The sequence below is a fragment of the Leptonychotes weddellii genome, chromosome 2 (genome assembly GCF_054177405.1).
Source record: "Leptonychotes weddellii isolate Sample4059 chromosome 2, ASM5417740v2, whole genome shotgun sequence".
Classification (NCBI taxonomy): domain Eukaryota; kingdom Metazoa; phylum Chordata; class Mammalia; order Carnivora; family Phocidae; genus Leptonychotes; species Leptonychotes weddellii.
In genome coordinates, this window is record NC_138370.1 from 99,507,362 (window position 1) to 99,516,525 (window position 9,164).

General features: G+C 34.9%; 1 protein-coding gene across 1 annotated transcript in view; it reads left to right on the plus strand.

Annotated features, from left to right (window-relative positions):
* The window catches only part of LOC102734915 (TBC domain-containing protein kinase-like protein), a gene marked incomplete at its 5' end in the record, with an annotated part of 153,706 nt that overhangs the window by 65,779 nt on the left and 78,763 nt on the right, over positions 1-9,164 (plus strand). The gene's annotated exons all lie outside the window — the stretch shown is intronic.

Here is a 9,164-nt window from a genome sequence, read left to right on the forward strand (position 1 = left end):
GGTGTTATATGCAAACAATGAATCATGGAACACTACATCAAAAACTAATGATGTAATATATGGTGATTAACATAACATAATTTAAAAAAAAAAGACCTAAATGTAAGACCTGAAACCATAAAATGCCTAGAAGAAAACATAGGCAATAATTTCTTTGACATAAGCCATAGGAACATTTTTTTTAGATTATGTCTCCTCAAGCAAGGGAAACAAAAGCAAAAAATGAACTATTGGGACTACACCAAAATAAAAAGCTTTTGCACAGCAAAGGAAACCATCAACAAAACTGAAAGGCAACCTACTAAATGGGAGAAGGTATTTACAAATGAAATATCCAATAAGGGTTTGATATCCAAAGTATATAAAGAATGTTTATGCAAAACAACACTGAAATAAAAAACAATCTGATTAACAAATGGGCCAAGGACCTGAATTGACATTTTCTCCAAAGAAGACATACAGATGGCAAATAAATGAATGAAAAGATGCTCAACATCATTAATCATCAGGGAAATGCAAATCAAAACCACAATGAGATTATCACCTTGCACTGTCAGAATGGCTGCAATCAAAAAGACAGGAAATAACAAGTGTTGGCAAGGATATAGAGAAAAAGGATCCCTAGTGTACTGCTGGTAGGAATGTAAATTGGTACAGCCAATGTGGAAAACAGGATGGAAGTTCCTCAAAAAATTAAAAATAGAAATACCATATGATCAGTAATTCCACTACTGAGTGTTACCCAAAGAAATTGAAAACATTAATTTGAAAAGATATGGGGAGGGAATGAAGGAGGGAGGGAGGGAAAGAAAGAAAGAAAAAGAAAATAAAAAAGAAAGAAATATTGTGAATAGACAGTTTACACTTAGAGTATACCCTTGTGTATTAGTTTCCTATATTGCTCCTGTAAAAGACTACCACAAACAACACAGATTTATGATTTATACACTGGAGATCAGAAGTTAAAAATCAGTCTGACTGGACAAAAGTAAAGGTGTTGTGAGGGCTTATTCCTTATGGAGGCTCTGAAGGGAAAAATCCATTTCCTCTTTGCCAACTTCTTGAGGCCACATGTATTCTTTTGTCTGTGGCCCCTTCATCTTTAACACCCACTGCATAATGTTGTCACATCTCTTTCTACTTCCTTCCTCTAAACTCATGCTCCTTCTTATAAGGTTACTTGTGATTATATTGGGTCCTCCTGGATAATTCATGATGATCTGTCCATCTCAAGATCCTCAACTTAATCACATTTCAAGGTTCTTTTGTCTATAGTGGAACATATTCATAGGTTCTGAGGCTTAGGATGTATATATCCTTGGGGCTCCTTATTTAACCTACCACACTTAAGTAGTATTTTGTTAAGGATCTTATGTCTATGTTCATGAGAAATACTGGGTTTTAATTTTCATATATTTTTCTCAGATTTTTGTATCAGAGTTATACTGGGTTATATCAGGTTTACTTAAGGTTATAGTCTTAAAACAAGTGGGAGTATTCCCTCTTTTTCTGTCTTCAGAATGAATTTGTGCAAGATTGTTAGAAATTCTTTAAATATTTTATAAGTTTCACCAGTGAAACCATCTCTATCTGTAGTTTTCTTTGTGGGAAAATTAACTTCCTTAGGGGCACCTAGGTGGCTCATTCATTCCATGTCTTCCTTCAGCTCAGGTCATGATCCCAGCGTCCTGGGATCGAGCCCTGCGTCCATCTCCTGCTCCGCAGGGAGCCTGCTTCTCCCTCTCCCACTCCCCCTGCTTGTGTTCCCTCTCTCACTGTGTCTCTCTCTGTCAAATAAATAAATAAAATCTTTAAAAAAAAAAAAAAAGAATTCTTTAAAGATATGTGACTGCACGGTTGTCCTGTTTCTTCTCGTGTCAAGTTATGTTTGTGGTAAACTGTGCTTTCTAAGGAATTTATCTATTTTATTTGCTTTCAAATTTGCTGGTATTTAATTGTTCATAATATTATATTGTTATGGTTTTACTGTCTGATATATATGTAGTAATATCTCCTTTCATTCCATATACTTATAATTTGCTCATCTTTATCTTGATCATTCTGCTGGGGTTTATCAATGGCACTAATATTTTCCTTGTTAATTTAACTTAACTTTTATTATTGTTTTTCTGGGTTTTTTTCTTTCTTTCTTTTTTTTTTTTTTTTTGTCTTAACTCTTCTGTCATCTGTCTTCTTTGGGTTTAATGTGCCCTCTCTTTCTTGCTACTTAAAGACCAAACTTAGAGTACTGATTTTATAACTTTCATCTTTTCTAATGTAACTGCCCCTAAGTACTTCTTTTGAGGCATACAACAAATTTTGTTATACTATCTTTTCATTATTATTGCTTTAAGAATAATTACTGATTTCCCTTATAATTTTTTTTAGTCAAAAAATACTTTTTGGTCGAAATTTCAATTTTAAAAAGTTGTTGAAACTTTATGTGACACCTGTTACCTATCTTGTTAAACTTTAATGTGCATATTAAAATCATGTTTATTTAAATTTTTTGAGTGTAGTGCTTTTTAAATGTCAAATAAGTCAACAATAATGTTTGGATCTTCTTTACCCTAACTAGGCTTTTCCTCTCTTTGTTCTATAAATTACTGGAGGGAAGTATTAAACTCTCTAGCTATTATTACAGATTTATCTATTTCAACCTTAATTCTATCAGTTTTTGCTTTTATATTTTAAAGCTCTCTTATGAAATGCATATACACTTAGGATTGTTATGTCATCTTGACGGATGAACTTTTTATCATTATGAAATGTGCCTCTTTATCTCAGTAATACTTCCTGTCTTAGAGTCTGTTTAGTGTGATATTAATATAATCACATGAACTTTCTCGTGCTTGGTTCTTACATAGTATTTTTTCTGTATTTTATTTTCAACCCATCTGTGACTTTAAGTATTTAAATTTAGAAATATTTAAAATATATACTTATATTCTGTTACTTTAAATTTAACTATTTTATATTTAAAATATTTTAAATGTATTACTTTCAGACATATAGTTGTCTAGACATATAGTTAGACATATAATTGAGGCATATAATTATTTGCTGTTTATCCAGTCTTAAATTTTACTCCTTTTAAATAGAGTGTTTAGTCCACATGTCTTTAATATGGTTGGGCATATTTCTAATTGTCCCATTTGCTTGTGTTTCTCCTCTTCCTTTTCTGACTTATGTTAACTAAATAATTTTGACATTTCATCTTAATACCTTTGTTGACTTTTTATTTTGCATTTTAAATTGCTTTTGGTTATTGCTCTAGGGACTATGATCTGTGTCCTTGACCTACCATAGTTTACACAGAGTTAACATTGTACAGTTTTATAGAAAATGTAAAAACTTTGCAATAGTGTAATTCCATTTACTTTCCATATTTTCTGGTGTTGTTTTAATATATTTTACATCTACATTTGTAATAAACTTCACGATAAACTGTTGTTATTTTGATTTTAGATAGCTAGTTACTTTTTAACCATATTAAAAGAAGTTAAAAGATCATTTTTTTGTATTTTACCACCATATTTTTCCATTATCAGTGCTCTTCATTCCTTCTTGTAGATTTGTGTTTCCTCTTTATTTTTGGTTTTTAGCAGATTGACTGTGTTGTCCTCAATATAGTTCTTTTTTTTTTATCTTGCTTTTAAGACCTTTCAGTAAATTTCCACTTCAAATAATGTATTTTACTGTTCTAGTATTTCAATTTTTTTATTGTTTGCAATTCTCTGTCCATTCACTTTATAGTATTTTCCTTTAAGTCATTGAACATATTTATAGTAATTACTTTGAAGTCTTATCTAATAATTCCAATTCTGAATCATCTTATAGGTCTATTTGTATGAACTTCTTTTTCTTGATTATAGATCACATTTTTCTGCTTTGCATGTGTAGTTATTGTTTATTATACAGTGGATATTGATAAAGATACATTGAAAGGTGTCTGGATTTTATCATCTTCCTTTAAATAGTGCTGAGTTTTGTTTTGCTAGACAGTTAAATAACTGGTGGGTCCTTTTGTTCATATTAATTTTTTTATTTATTAAGGTGGGTCTCTTAATATTTTACTTAGTCCAAGAATGTGGCATGTCAAGGTCCTTAACTGAATGAATACCCAAGGTGTTCAGTGGGAACCACACCCTGACTGGGCCACCTCTCCAACACTCTCAGCAATTACTCATCTTTATGATGCCTCAGCACTTAATACCAAACTTCGAACATAGTAAGAACTCACTTAGTTCAATTCAATTAAACAAACAGGGTGGCCTTTATGGACCAACAGTGGCACAGAGGAACATTATTTAAACCAAAACCTAAGTTTGTACATTTTTAATTCTCCTACAGTAAGCTTCATTTCTAAAGCAAAATTATGAATAGAAAATTTGGGCAATGTAAATAATCTCTATAATAGCCATGAATCACTTAGGGTTTATAAAGCTTTTAAAATTTTCTATCTTGTATAAATATCACAGCTATGTTAAGTAGATTTTATTATTATCTCCATTTTGCTCTTGAAATAACTGAGGCACGGTTATGTTATGGAATGCTCATTGTTATATAAGTTAGTAACTAGAATTTGGAGTCCAAATCTAGCACTTTTTACTATTACAGGGGAATATGTTATTTGTTCACAAAGTAGGTTTCCATATCAGCAGTTTCAAATAGTCCAATCTAGTATCTTCAGAAGTTTAGTTCTGACTTTCTAGGAAGCTCATTTTTAACTACAGTAATGACAATACCTGGTGTTAGATAAAAACGTGATGTTAGGTAAACTACTGGCCATTCCTTTTTTTTCTACATGTTAGTCCTTTCTCAGTGAACAGCAAATAAAAACTCAACTTCATAAAATTTTTAACTCATTTTAAATATGAAACATTATCTCTACAATTTATCTGTTCTTATTTAAGCAAGCCATGTTTTACAGTAGTTTGGATATACAAAATTATTTACTTCCTATTCTTAGCAGTTTTCCTGGCTACTTAATTTTCTAGCTGCCTCACAGGGACAATTGTGAGCATATTATCTCAAACACAAGTTGGGTTGAAATAACCATACTGTTGTTAACTACAGATGAGAATTTCAGAGTGGGGAAGGAAATGGTTCAAATTATCCAATATGTTAAATGTCCTATGTAAATCAAGATATTCCAAAATAGCTTCAATGGCCCCTCTTGTCATATGATTGCAGGATTAGGAAAAAGATTATTTGCAAATCCAGTTTCTGTTTAATGTCCAATAATATGCAAGGGGATTTTTCTTAATGTTTTCTGGCAATGGACTTTGTTTTGCATGTGAATGAAAAGTTATGATTTGTTACCCTAGTCAAGAAATAAATATAATACAGAGATGACATGATTATACATTTTTAACTTCTTTCATTAGTTCTTTATTTTTTAAAAAATTTTTAAAAATTTATTTATTTATTTGAGAGAGGGCATGTGGGGGTTGGGGGATGGAAGGGCAGAGGGAGAGAATCTTCAAGCAGAATCCCCACAGAGCACGGAGACCCATGAGATCATGACCTGAGTCAGAGGCCTAAGTGACTAAGCCACCCAGGAGCCCTATTAGTTCTTTAAAAAAACAAAAAACAAAACAAAAACAAAAAAATGAAAAAAACTCCATTGAGAAGTGCCCTTGGAGTTATCTACTCTGTTGTTTTTATTGATGTCACTTCTGTCACTGCTCTTTGGTTTGTTTAATTAACAGACTTTATTTGAGGGGACAGCTTTAGATTACAGAAAAAATTGAACAGATAGTATAGCATTCCCATATTTCTCTACTACTCTGCTCATAATTTACCCTGTTTTTGACATCTTGCCTTAATGTGTCATATATGATAAAATTGTTGAATCAGTATTGTACATTATTATTAACTAAGGTCCATTAACTAAGTTTACATTAAGATTCACTCTTTGTTTTGAGCAATTCTGTGGGTTTTGACAAGTGAGTAATGTCATGTATTTACCACCGTAGTATTATACAGAGCAATTTCACCACCGAAAAAAAATCTACTCTGCTGCAACTATACAGTCCTTCTCCCCAGTCTCCCCACCCCACTATCCCCTGGCAATCAGTGATTTTTTTTTTTTTTTACTGTCTTGATAGCCTTGCCTTTTCTAGAATGTCATATAGTTGGAATCATAGAGTATGTAGGCTTTTCAGACTTTTTCCTCTATGTCTGCTATGGCTTGATAGCCCATTACTTTTCATCACTAAAAAACATTCCAAGTTTTGGGATTTTGAAAGGTAGTAAAGACTATTTTTTTTAAAGGCAATCTCTTTCTAAATGGAAATCTACCAAGTGCAAAATAGAAATGTAACCTATATTTCAACTGGGTTTAAAACAAGAAAGCAGACTGAGATCTAAGACTAACGCTTTTTAAAATTCACTTCACCCCAGGTGAAGTGCCAGAATTTTTCATGCATTTTATAGATCTGAAAGCTTATAATATCTCTGAGTTCCTTCCGTGTGCTGAAAAAATATTATTTATACCCCATAATGCTCCCAGGAATTAAGTAATATCCGTATTTTATGATTGAGAAAAAAGAGGCAGAAAAATGAGTTTCGCCAGAGCTATATGACTTGTTAGTAATTGAAGTGAAATTTAAACCCAGATCATGCTGCCTCCCAGGTTAATGCTCTTTCCAGTGTGCCATTATTATACCACTTTCTAAGTAAATACCTTAAATGTCACTAGACCAAGAGCTAGACCAAAAGAGCAAGGCTTCAAGCCCACCATGCTAATCTCCTAAATTCACTCCCACCCCTTTTAAACCAGAGCCTTTAAAGTTTGAAACCTTTCCAATTAAGAATGGTAGGTTGTACACATATGTCTATTCCTACTCCCTTCTGAAACATCATTAAAGGGAAACAGTAAGGGAATAAAAATGTGTAATTCTAAGAACAAAGAGAATGTAAGAAGAACGTGAGTAGACAAGAAAACAACAAAAATTGAGAAGATAGAACACAATTACATCAATAGTAACTCACTTTATAAAAAGTAAAGACAATTGAAACCTTTCTATAAAGGAGAATACTAGCAAGAAGCAAGCCAATTCTTGATGCAGAGCACCAGAAAGTCTCAGGAATTGAAAGTGAATGAAAATGAGGCAGAGGGGCGGAGCAAGATGGCAGAGGAGGAGACCTGGATTTCGTCTGGTCTCAGGAATTCATCTGGATAGGGATCAAACCATTCTGAACACCTACAAACGCAACAGGAGATCGAAGAAAAGAATAGCAACAACTCTGAACAGAAAAGCGACCACTTTCTGGAAGGTAGGATGTGCGGAGAAGTGAATCCGAGGCGATATTCGGGAGGATAGACAGCAGGGGAGGGGGCCTCCGTCGGCCACTTCTGGCAAGTGCTAGAGCCGCGGAGCACAAAATCGGAACTTTTAGAAGTCAGCTCTGCTGAGGGACGTCGCTCCAGTGGCTAAGCGGGGGGTGGAACCCTCATGGCACAGTGTGGTCTCAGGACCCTCAGGGTCACAGAAAGACCGGGGGTGCCTGAGTGCGCCAGAGCTCCCAGGTATCGGAGTGGGGAAGCCGGCTGCAGAGACGGAGCCGAGGCACGGGCTCTTAGCTCGGGATGCCATAAACTGTGATCCACGGCACAGTCGGGCCACTGCTTCTCCAGCAGGGACCCAACAAGCAGCAGATCTGGGGAGACTCCCCTTCCTCTCCCGGGAGGAGAGGCGCGGGAGTGCACTGCAGGGATCTGCTGGGTTTGGAGACTCCACACAGGGTCGTGTGCCAAAGATAGAACTGCTCGGTCACAGGCCAGGTGAGCACGGAGTGCGGCCAGAGACCAGGGAGATGGGAGCGATTGACTGCTTTTCTCTGGGGGCGCACAGAGGCGTGGGGCCCCAAGTTCTCGGCTCCTCTGGGGCAGAGATTGGGAGGCCGCCATTTTCATTCTCATCCTCCAAAGCTGTACTGAAAGCTTTCAGGGAACAAAAGCTCCCGAGAGCAAACCCGAACAGATTACTTAGCCTGGACCGGCAAAGGCGGGGCAATTCCGCCTCCGGCAAAGACATTTGGGAACCTCGGCAACAGGCCCCTCCCCCAGAAGATCAGCGAGAACAGCCAGCCAAGACCAAGTTTACCGATCAATGAGAACAGCAGAACTACAGTGCTAGGGGAATAATGCACATAGAATCCATGGCTTTTTTACCATGATTCTTTAGTCTTTCAAAGTTAATTTTTTTTTAACTGTCTTTTTTTTTTTCAATTGTTCTTTTTCCCTTTTTCAACCAACATCTTATCAATCCCTTTATTAAAAAGCATTTTTATTTTTCATTTTTAGAGTCATATTCTATCCCTTCATAGTAGTTTCCCTTATTTTTGGCATATATATATAAGTTGTTCTCTCTTTAAAATTTTGAGATACAGTTTCTCCTAACAGATCAAAATATATCCTAAATCTCTAGTGTATGGCTTTGTTCTACTCTCCTGCCTGATCACATTTTCTCCCTTTTTTTTTCTTTTTTTTTTTTAATCCTCTTCTTTCTTTTTTCAAACAACTTACCAATTCCTTTTATAAAATTTTTTATATTTTCATCTTTACAGTCATATTCCATCCCTTCATCATATCAACCCTTATTTTTATACATATATAAGTTTTTCTTTCTTTAAAATTTTGGGAGGCACTTTCTTCTAACAGACCAAAATACACCCAAAATCTAGTGTGTGCCACTGATCTATGCACCAGCTTGATCATATTTGATCATATTCTGGTTTTTTTGTTTTATTCTGTTTCTGTTTGTTTTTATCTTTTTCCTTTTTTTTTTTTTCTTTTTCTTTTTTCTCTCTTTCCCTTTCTTTTCCCCCAGCTTCAGGTCTTTTCTGATTTGTTTAGAGTATATTTTCTGGGGACGTTGTTACCCTGTTAGCATTTTGTTCTCTCATTCATCTGTTCTCCTCTGGACAAAATGACAAGATGGAAAAAATCACCTCAACAAAAAGAACAAGAGGTAGTACTGACTGCCAGGGACCTACTCAATACGGACATTAGTACGATGTTGGATCTAGAGTTCAGAATCATGACTTTAAAGATACTAGCTGGGATTGAAAAAAGCATGCAAGTTATTAGAGAAACCTTTTCTGGAAAAATAAAAGAACTAAAATCTAACCAAGTAGAAATCAAAAAGGCTATT